A 9,498-nucleotide genomic window follows, 5' to 3' on the forward strand; every position below is an offset into this window, starting at 1 on the left:
ACAAACTCTTGATACGTGCAACAACTTTGATGGGCTTCAAGAGAGATACAGGAGCTGTGGGACCCTACACGGAGCGATCAGGTAATTTGGCCTCCCTGAGGAAGTGATGCTTAAGAGGAGATATACTTTCCTTTGCACCCCAGTGCCTAACAAGGTGCTTAGCTTCTCTGAGGAATGAATGAATGACGTACAAGGCAAAGGGACCAAGGTAACTTCGAGACAAACAACAGGAGTGCACGTTACGAAGACAGAGAACCACTACTGCGGCATTTTACGTTTCCCTAAACCAGGGAGATTGATCACAGTGCTGGGAGCTGTTGAAAACAAGAGAACTGGGATTCACACCTGTAAAAGTTAGGGAGGCCCGAATGCACAGTAGGGCTAGGAGCCAGGCAAAGAATGCAGGATTACCATCTTTCACACTATTTTCCACGTTACACATTTAGCACTTTTTAATACACTGCTATTATCTCTAAAAGCCTGTTTCAAACAATCAAATAGTTGCTAATAACGACATCTATTAGAATTTGACATATTGTCAAATTCTTGTTCATAAGTGGTTTGATTGTTATATACACATTTACCAATATACACGCACACATATATGGAGTGTTCCATTCTAGTTAACAAGAGAAGATATACTTTCTCTCATTAGGTAGATGGGAACCCTCCTGTGGGCAGGGTTTTTTATTAAAATGTTCCTTTAGGGGCTTCCCTGGTGGCACAGTAGTTGAGAGTCCGCCTGCCGATGCAGGGGACACGGGCTCGTGCCCCGGTCCGGGAAGATCCCACATGCCGCGGAGCGGCTGGGCCCGTGAGCCATGGCCGCTGAGCCTGCACGTCCGGAGCCTGTGCTCCGCAACGGGAGAGGCCACAGCAGTGAGAGACCCGCGTACCGCAAAAAAAAAAAAAAAAAAAAAAAAAAAATGTTCCTTTATACAGGGCCTTTGTCACAGTGTTTTCTTGGTGAAAACAGTCACACATTTAAGCTGGACTTGGGAGATAGTTTTGCTCCCTGCTCTGCTCGCTATTCATTTTACAAATAACGAGCCCAAGGCCCAGAGCCAGAACTGTCTTTATTTCTCAGTCTCTTACACAGTGGCATATGCACATTGTTTCCAAATCATGGATTATGAAGTTGTTCATATCAGAGAATATTAGACCTGGAAGGCATCCTCAAAGCCAAAGTCACACAAGTCACTGATGACAGAGTCTCCCAACTCTCCCCACTCCCAGTCTGGTGCTTCTTCCGTGGTCCCAGTTTCTCTCCCTGGGTGCTCCCTATCACGGTTGATTGACTGTAGATTTCCTTGAAATGGGGGACAATTCTTTCCGGCAAGATAAACTTCCTGTCCCAAATGGGAAACTCATAATGCAGCCACCCAAAGCCACTTGTTGAGTTCTCAAGTTCAAGTTGTTTTTACTACTGATGGAAATTTTCAGAGAGATGTGCAGGTTTGATGGACCTGTGCTTTTGAAACCCAAAGCAGGTTTCAGCAGCGATCATTCCTGGGATTTCTGGCTTCCGGGACTCTGGTCGGGCACATGTGAAATCCATGTGTGCACATCCACAGCCTCATGTCAGGTGCCCATAGGGTTCCCTTGCTGTGGGAACAACAAAGAAAGGCTTACACTTACAGCTACCAATGTGCCTCACTCCACGTATCTCATCAGGATGTTTCCCCCGAAAATTTGCTTTCCAGGTTTTAATGGTGAAAGAAAGAGAGGCTACATACTTACAGGATTTAGAATAAGCCAGACTTTCACTCATGAACAGATGCTTTTACGCAAATCAATTTTCCATTTGCCTGGGTTTAAAGCTCTTCCTTCCTGGACAGAGCTCTCAACCAGGGCCCTTAGAGTGAAAGACTGATTCAATTAAAATGAAAAGCTAAATATTAAATGGGTGAAGGGGTGTGTGTGTGTGTGTGTATTACATACAGTGAATGAACTTGCTGAGGCTAAAAAGCAACTATGTATTAACTAATATGTATGAACAGTTCTTTTTAACAAATTAATCAGGTGTGAGCGGTTTAATTGGACATGTTAATTAAGAAGGCTACAATCCCAAATTGAAGTTATGTTTAGATCTCAAATGAGTGTGGTGTTTTTCTTTATACTGGTATCAGAGACAAAAAAATTATTTAAGTTGCAAATATAAATTTTTTTCTTTGCTTTATTCCTCACCTCCCCAGAAAGGGCTCTTGCTTGCTAGATCAGCTTTTTGGGGGGAGGGGGAAGGGAGAACAGTTGGAGTTATGACAAAACAGGCAAAAGAAAGAAACCAGAGAGGTTAAATTGACCTCCATAACATAGAATTAAGATAGAGAGAGGAATGGATCTATCAGAGCTTAAATGCACTGAATTGGGGGAAATTTTAGAACTTGGAGTAAGGGAGGAGAAATACTTTGGAGCAGGTTCCAGGCATGAGTGATGATAAAATGACATGAGATGGGAAACCAAGAATATCAAATAATTTTTGCTTTTGATTATTTTCCATTCGGTGCTGAGAGACTTCAATACAAACTTACATTTCTCTTTGATTATTATGGATGTAGGACCAAATTTCTTTGAATGTGAAACCATGGAAAGAGTCACTAGGCTGTTGAAACTTATATGGGTTATATACTGAATGTTAAATTAGAGGCATTTTTTTTCAACGTTAGCTATTGCGTATACACCCATAAGCTTTCATGCACACACACATCATTTAACATCATCGATTATCTAATAACTGCTTTCTGATATTCCAGGGGAACTGCCAGGTGAGAGTGATTGTGTTAGAGCAAGACCATTCTCTCTATTGGGAGAAAAAAATCAAAATACCACCTCTACACTATATCTCAGCAACAAAAGGCAGAATTATCATATAATATTAAAGGCACAGATAGATAGAATATCAATGACAAACGGCTGAACCTGGAGAATCTCAGAGAGAAAAAAACATGTGACTCACAAACATGGACCATATAATTTTTTTCATACTCTTTTATAGCTCTAATTTACATAGAATTATCATCAGCCCTCTATATCCCAGGTTCTGCATCAGATACAACTGTCCTTGAATCGAATTATCCACAGTAGGATGAACCGTGTATGCGTGGGCCCGTGGATGTGAAGGGCTGACTGTATGACATCATTTTATACAAGGGACTTGAGCATCCACAGATTTTGGTATCTGTGGGGTCCTGGAACCAATCATCTGTGGATACCGAGGACAACTGTACTATAATACATCCAGCTATAAAGAGTCTCTCTATTGTTCCATGTATTTAGTTAGTTATGTCTCTAGAAATTTCTGTAGCCTAGCAGTGATCTTAATTTTGGTAAGGTCAAGAACATCTTTGAGACTCAGTTGAAAACTATGGGCCCATCCTAGAAAAATGCACATACATAACAAATACATACTACTTGCAACCTTAAGGGTTCTCCTGGAGACTGGCTTAAAAACTTCTAGATCTTTCTAAAACATCAAAAGCCTGCAACAGAGATGCCTTTGTCCTGTAACGAGACAAGCTGGCAAAGCAACGGGATTCTTCTCTCCTAACTCTTCTGTCATACACGAGAGAGGAGATAGTTCTTGAGCAGAAATGCTGCTCACCCAGTTCCAAATGTTACTAAACTAAGGACCAGTTTTTCAGTGGTGTAACATATGGAGTCAAAGAGAGACTCATTAACACTCCTAAATAATTGAAAAAGAAAAACATGCCATCCTTCCCTACCCCACACATAAAGAGGAAGCAGGCCAAAAATCATGAAGTAACATTTGTGCATCTTTAAAGTTACAATTAATTATTTCACTGAAGCTTTCAAACGCATATTTCTTTGTTCCATAGCCTTAGGGAGCACTTAAGCAAATTCTAGGGTTATGGATCAAACTACAAATGAGCAGCAGGGTTAGGTCTTGCCAACTGAACTTAAGCACTGAAGTTTTTTTAATGAAAAAATTTTGTCTTCATAAAGTTGAAATGTATAGCTCTCCATTTAGAATCATGGCGTCATAAGTGTAACGTGATGTGTATCTACTGGCTCTGCCACCAGAAAATGTTTGTTATAGGGATACTGTATATAAAGCTTTTAGCAAGGATTTGGCATTGAGCAAGGGCTTAATAAAGAGTCATGTTAGCAGGCTCTCCTAAGGCAGCAGGGCCCTTTATTGCTGCTGCTCTACAGATGCTACTACCACTGCAAAGGATTTTTGGTGGCTTGGCTGCCCCAATTCAGCCTCTGACCCATGGCTGAAGCAAAGAAATCCCTAAGCTCTAATGCTTGATTTATTCATACCCCTTGGTATCTGGTCATAGCAGGAAGCACACAGAATGGTGGCAGGGCCTTATACCTCCTTGCCTCTAGTTGAGAGAACAAGTTTATATACCTAGGAACAAAACTGTTTCTCTACTCACAACACACTTCTGACACCAAAGGTGTGGGGGTTTTGCCATGCAGCAACTAGTCCTTCAACTCTCGGGACATCAACTGGGTGCCCAATGATTTGATTTAATTCAGACCCTAACTACCAGGACTTAATGCAGACTCCACAGGTTACGGGGCTGAGTCTCACAGGACTGCCCACACTTCAGATGCTCATCGCAAGTCTGGATTTCTGGCACTGCTGACCAACTGGCTATACGTTGGGAGTATCCACAGCCCTCTCCTCAGGTTTGATAATTTGCTAGAACGACCTCATAGAAGCCAACTTGGGGAAACAGTTTATTTATTATTACCAGTTTATTATAAAGGATACAACTTAGACACAGCCAAATCTAAGAGATGCATAGGGCAAGGTATATGGAAAGAAGTGCAGAGTTTTCATACCCTCTCTGGGCATACCACCCTCCCAGCACCCCTATGTGTTCACTAACCCAGAAACTCTCCAAACCTCTTCATTTAGGGTTTTTATGGAGGTTCCATTACACAGGCATGATGGATTAAATCACTGGCCCTTGGTGATTAAATGAATCCCCAGCGTATCTCTTATGCCCAGAGGTGGGGGTAATGAGGCTTCGGGCTGAAAGTTCTAACCCTCTAATCCATGCTTGGTTTCCCTGGCAATCAGCTCCCACTCTCCAGAGTCATCTCCTTAGCATAAAGTCAGGCAGGCTTGAGGCGGGCTTACAATAAATAACAAAATATGCTCTTCTCACCCCTGTCACTCAGAAAATTCCAAGGGTTTTGGGAGCTTTATGCCAGGAACCAGGGAAGAAAATCAAATATATCATTCTTATTACATCACAATATCAAAATACTCCTCTTAAGATCACCTGCTATGTCTTTACATGATTAATTTCACATTCAATTCCTTCAAAGCAGGAGATAGACCCTGCCGGGAGTCTGTTTGGTCACTATGTCTTCATCTTCACCTGTTGATGCTCCCTTCTGTTTTCCTTTGTGGGGAGGGGCTCAGTGGAAGGGAGCTGGGATGCATGTAGGCATCTGGGAGCCCTTATGCTTGGACATACCACCTCTGAAGGCACATGACTTAGGCACTTGTTCCCAACCCTAAGTGTTAACCCTCATATCTACTCTGGTCTAGCAGGTACATAAGTCGTCATCATTATCATCATTTTCCTCAAGGCTTAGAATGTATCTTTCTCTTTCAAATCCTTTAACATGCTCTCCCCAACCTACCTTTCCAGCCCTATATTCCACTGCTACTTTCCCACACTTTACAGTTCAGGTAAATGAATATCCATCTTCTCAAATTTTAATCCCAGCTTCAATTTCTTTCCTGAACTCCACACTTGTATATCTAACTGCCTACTTTAATAATGCCACCTGGATGGAAAATACATAATCCCAAACTCATCATGTTGAAAATTAAACTCCTGATTTTTTTTTTAGTTTTTCTAGAAGGTTCAGCCTGTATTCTGGAAGAGTGAAGCATCCGGCATGTTTTATTCATCTCTCCTGTTCAGTCTTAGAATTGCAGTGTGAGTCTTGTTCAGTATAAGAGGTTTCTCCAGTTGAAGCAATGTGGACTGGCATCCACTCTGATCACTGACATGGAATGTGCTTCCTTCACAGCCTGGCCAAATCTGCCTGTTCATTATGTCCCAATCTTGATGTCACATCATCCATTCATTCCTTAGATGTTTATGTCACTGCCTCCTCTCTCCAAGGACTGTGAGAGCTGGAACTGTTTCTGTGACCTAGACAAGCATGGTCTTGGACCTCATAAACTATATACACCAGAGTGGGGAGACTTTTACAATAAAAGTAAAATAGTAAGTGAAATCATTCCAGACCATGAAAAGCAATAAGAAGGATCAGCACAATGGATATGAGTGTTTCTGGAGATAGAGCTACCACTTTCTCCTCTGAGTAAGGTCCATCTTCAATTTAGGTGCAACACTCAGCCAAATTTAATAAACTTTCTAGGGACTTCCCTGGTGGCACAGTGGTTAAGAATCCACCTGCCAATGCAGGGGACACGGGTTCAAGCCCTGGTCCGGGAAGATCCCACGTGCTGCGGAGCAACTAAGCCCGTGTGCCACAACTACTGAGCCTGCGCTCTAGAGTCTGCACACCACAGCTACTGAGCCCGCGTGTCACAACTACTGGAGCCCATGAGCCTAGAGCCTGTGCTCTGCAACAAGAGAAGCCACTGCAATGAGAAGCCCGCGCACCGCAACGAAGAGTAGCCCCCACTCGCCGCAACCAGAGGCAGCCCACGCGTAGCAACGAAGACCCAACGCAGCCAAAAATAAATAAACTTTCTATATCCCACTCCAACTGTACCACTGAATATCTCTTATTTTTATTTAGATGAGGAGTCTTGGCAGTGAAAGAGGACTTATGTAAAGGGCATTCACCATTGTAATTTGCCACAGATTAGGGAAACCAGAGGCTTCTCATAGATTTACTCCCTGTGCTTTTGCTGCTAAAATCCCTGCTAACTTCGTGTAGAAGTTCAAATGGAAACTCTGTTTGCATTTGAATGAACCTATTTAACAGTTCTTGAATTCTGGTGCAAACTCTTGCCCATCTTTGTCTCTAACATATTGTCTAATTATTTGTTGAGTTTGTTGTATCCATTTATCAAGTGTTAAATTGTTGACCCAGGCTGCATCCTTTCCCTTCCTCCTTGAAAAACTTCCTTTTTGCTAAGTGTTTTTCTTCACTGTGTCTTTTTTCACTACAAGTGCTTTTGGCTTGTCCTAGTGCTCCTAAGCTAGCACCAATTTTATCTAGTCCGTATTGAGGGTATTTTGGCCTGTGTTGGGTTTTCTACCACATATGCCGCTATAAGTGTATTAGTTGCCTGTGTGCAATTTGGAAATGTATTTTCTATCCGGAAATGTTGATTTCCCCAAAATAAAGTCATGTGAGTGTAAGTCACTCTTAAATATATCTTATTCTGAGTGTGCCAGAAAGTTTCCCCTAGCTACCCTTGGCAAAAGTCAGAGATTTCAATGAAATCTCACCATGTTACTTCTAGCATTAGCATTACTCTTGATTTCCCACTAAGATTTGCCATGGCTGAATTCTTCCAACCCATTCTGCTTTTGTCCTTTCTAAACATGGGGTGGTCAGATAAGACTTCTCCGACCCTCACCCCACCATACACTCCCATGGCATCCTGTATTTCTCCTTCACAGCACTTCACTCGCTTGAAATTGTTATTGTATGTGTAATAATTTAAGGTGTCACCACTGCTAGACTCTAATTCCAGTGAGGATAGGGACTATGTTCTTCTCATTCATCACTGTATCCCCAGAGTCAAACAAATTGCCTGAGGCAAAGTAAATGCCCAACAAATACAAGGTAACTGATTGACTTAACTTTCGTGTCACGAGATGGTGAAAAGAGCTGGTGGCTCTGGCCATCTCAAGAGCACAGTGTCATTCTGTAGATCATGTCTGTAAACTCTGCAGTGATCTTTCATCAATGAAACTTGCTAAAATCCAATGACTTGGAGGAACAGGCACACCTAGACTTTCAACAAGGAGGGTTTATATGCCTACCTACTGCCATCTTGTCACTCTCAGGTTTTTGGCTACTTGACTCAAATTCTCTTTTCAAAAGCATGCTGTCCTTATCTTCTCCTTGTGTGTTTACAAGAGTGTCCATCCTCTGCTATAATTAGTTCCAAGGCTTTGGGGATTTTTTTGGAATTCCTCCAACCCAGCAGAAGACAAAGAGCAAATTTATACTCCTCTGCTTTGGTCAAAACTGTAAAGTAGAAAAACTTCATTGTTGAGGCTGCCTTCCTGTGAGCCATCTCACTCATCTGGGGTGTCTCCCCACTTGGGTCATCCATCTTCTCCATGTCACCCTCAGGTGATCAGCTCCCTCATTCTGAACCCCAGCTCTCTCCCCCCTCAGCATCCCCTAGTTTAATGCCTCCTCTAGAGCTCTCTATCCCAGAGGGCACCCACCCTGCTGCGCTGTCCTGGCTGCTCAGTACTAAGGGGTTGCCCATCTCAAATGATGAGTTTGCATTTCAGTGAAGCCTCAGAGGGACACAACTGAACCTGAGTAACTAACTCCACTGATAGGAGTGCCTGGGTTCCAGAACGAAGAAGGAGAGATATGGGGACGGTCAGAGCCCTAGAGCAGTCAGGATAGAAGAGGAGAAACATTGGCACAAGTGTTAGAGCCTGACAGACTGGCAGAGCTGGTACCCTCATGTATGAAATCCGGAGCAGATAACTTTTTAACACTGTCCTCTGTATGAAAACATTATTTGCAGTAAATAGCTTTAGATTAGCCCATTTTTATTCCTTATTCTTTAATAAACATTTTGTCTACATAGTTTCCTAACAGTTGACAATCATTCAAGCACACTTTGGGTATGGTTGATGTTTCCCATCCCTTTGAGAGGACATATTCCCTCGCTGAAACATTAGATTCAGAATAAACAATGTTAGTACAGTGACTGAAAGGCAAAGACATGGAACTTGAGTCACTTCAATTCTGTCACCCTGTGTAATCATTTGGAATGTTTATCTGTCTAACATTTAAAACAGGGAAACAAAGGGGCCAGAGTGATCATTTGAAAACTATGTTCTGATGAATGGGATCCAGGGGAGGATCGGTTTCTAGTTTACAGTGTATGCCGGAGGACCATGTGGCTTTCATAGGTATTATTAAAAACTCAACAGTAACCAAGCAGCAATTGTTTAGAAATTCTTAGGGCAACAAAAAATATTGGAGGGAGGAGTATTTTATCACTGACAATGTTTGGAATTCTCTACATTTGACAATAATGGAAAGCAGACCAATGGCTTATTCAGTTTTATGATAGTTTTAAAATTCTCTGTGGAGCTTGCACACACCCCTTGCTGGCATCCAGGGCAGGTCATTCCCACTGTCACCCTGGGTGTTCACTACCAGTGGGTTCAGATCCACATTTGCCATTTACTGTACAATCTTGAGCAAATTTATACATTTTCTAAAAGTTAATTTCTATCATTATCTATCACTATCAAGTGCTTACAATGTGCTGAAACCATGTTACGGGCTTTGCATGCCTCGTTTAATCCTCACAGCACCCCA

This window comes from Mesoplodon bidens (assembly GCF_964165515.1).
Source record: "Mesoplodon bidens genome assembly, chromosome: 7".
In the NCBI taxonomy this organism is placed as follows: Eukaryota; Metazoa; Chordata; class Mammalia; order Artiodactyla; family Ziphiidae; genus Mesoplodon; species Mesoplodon bidens.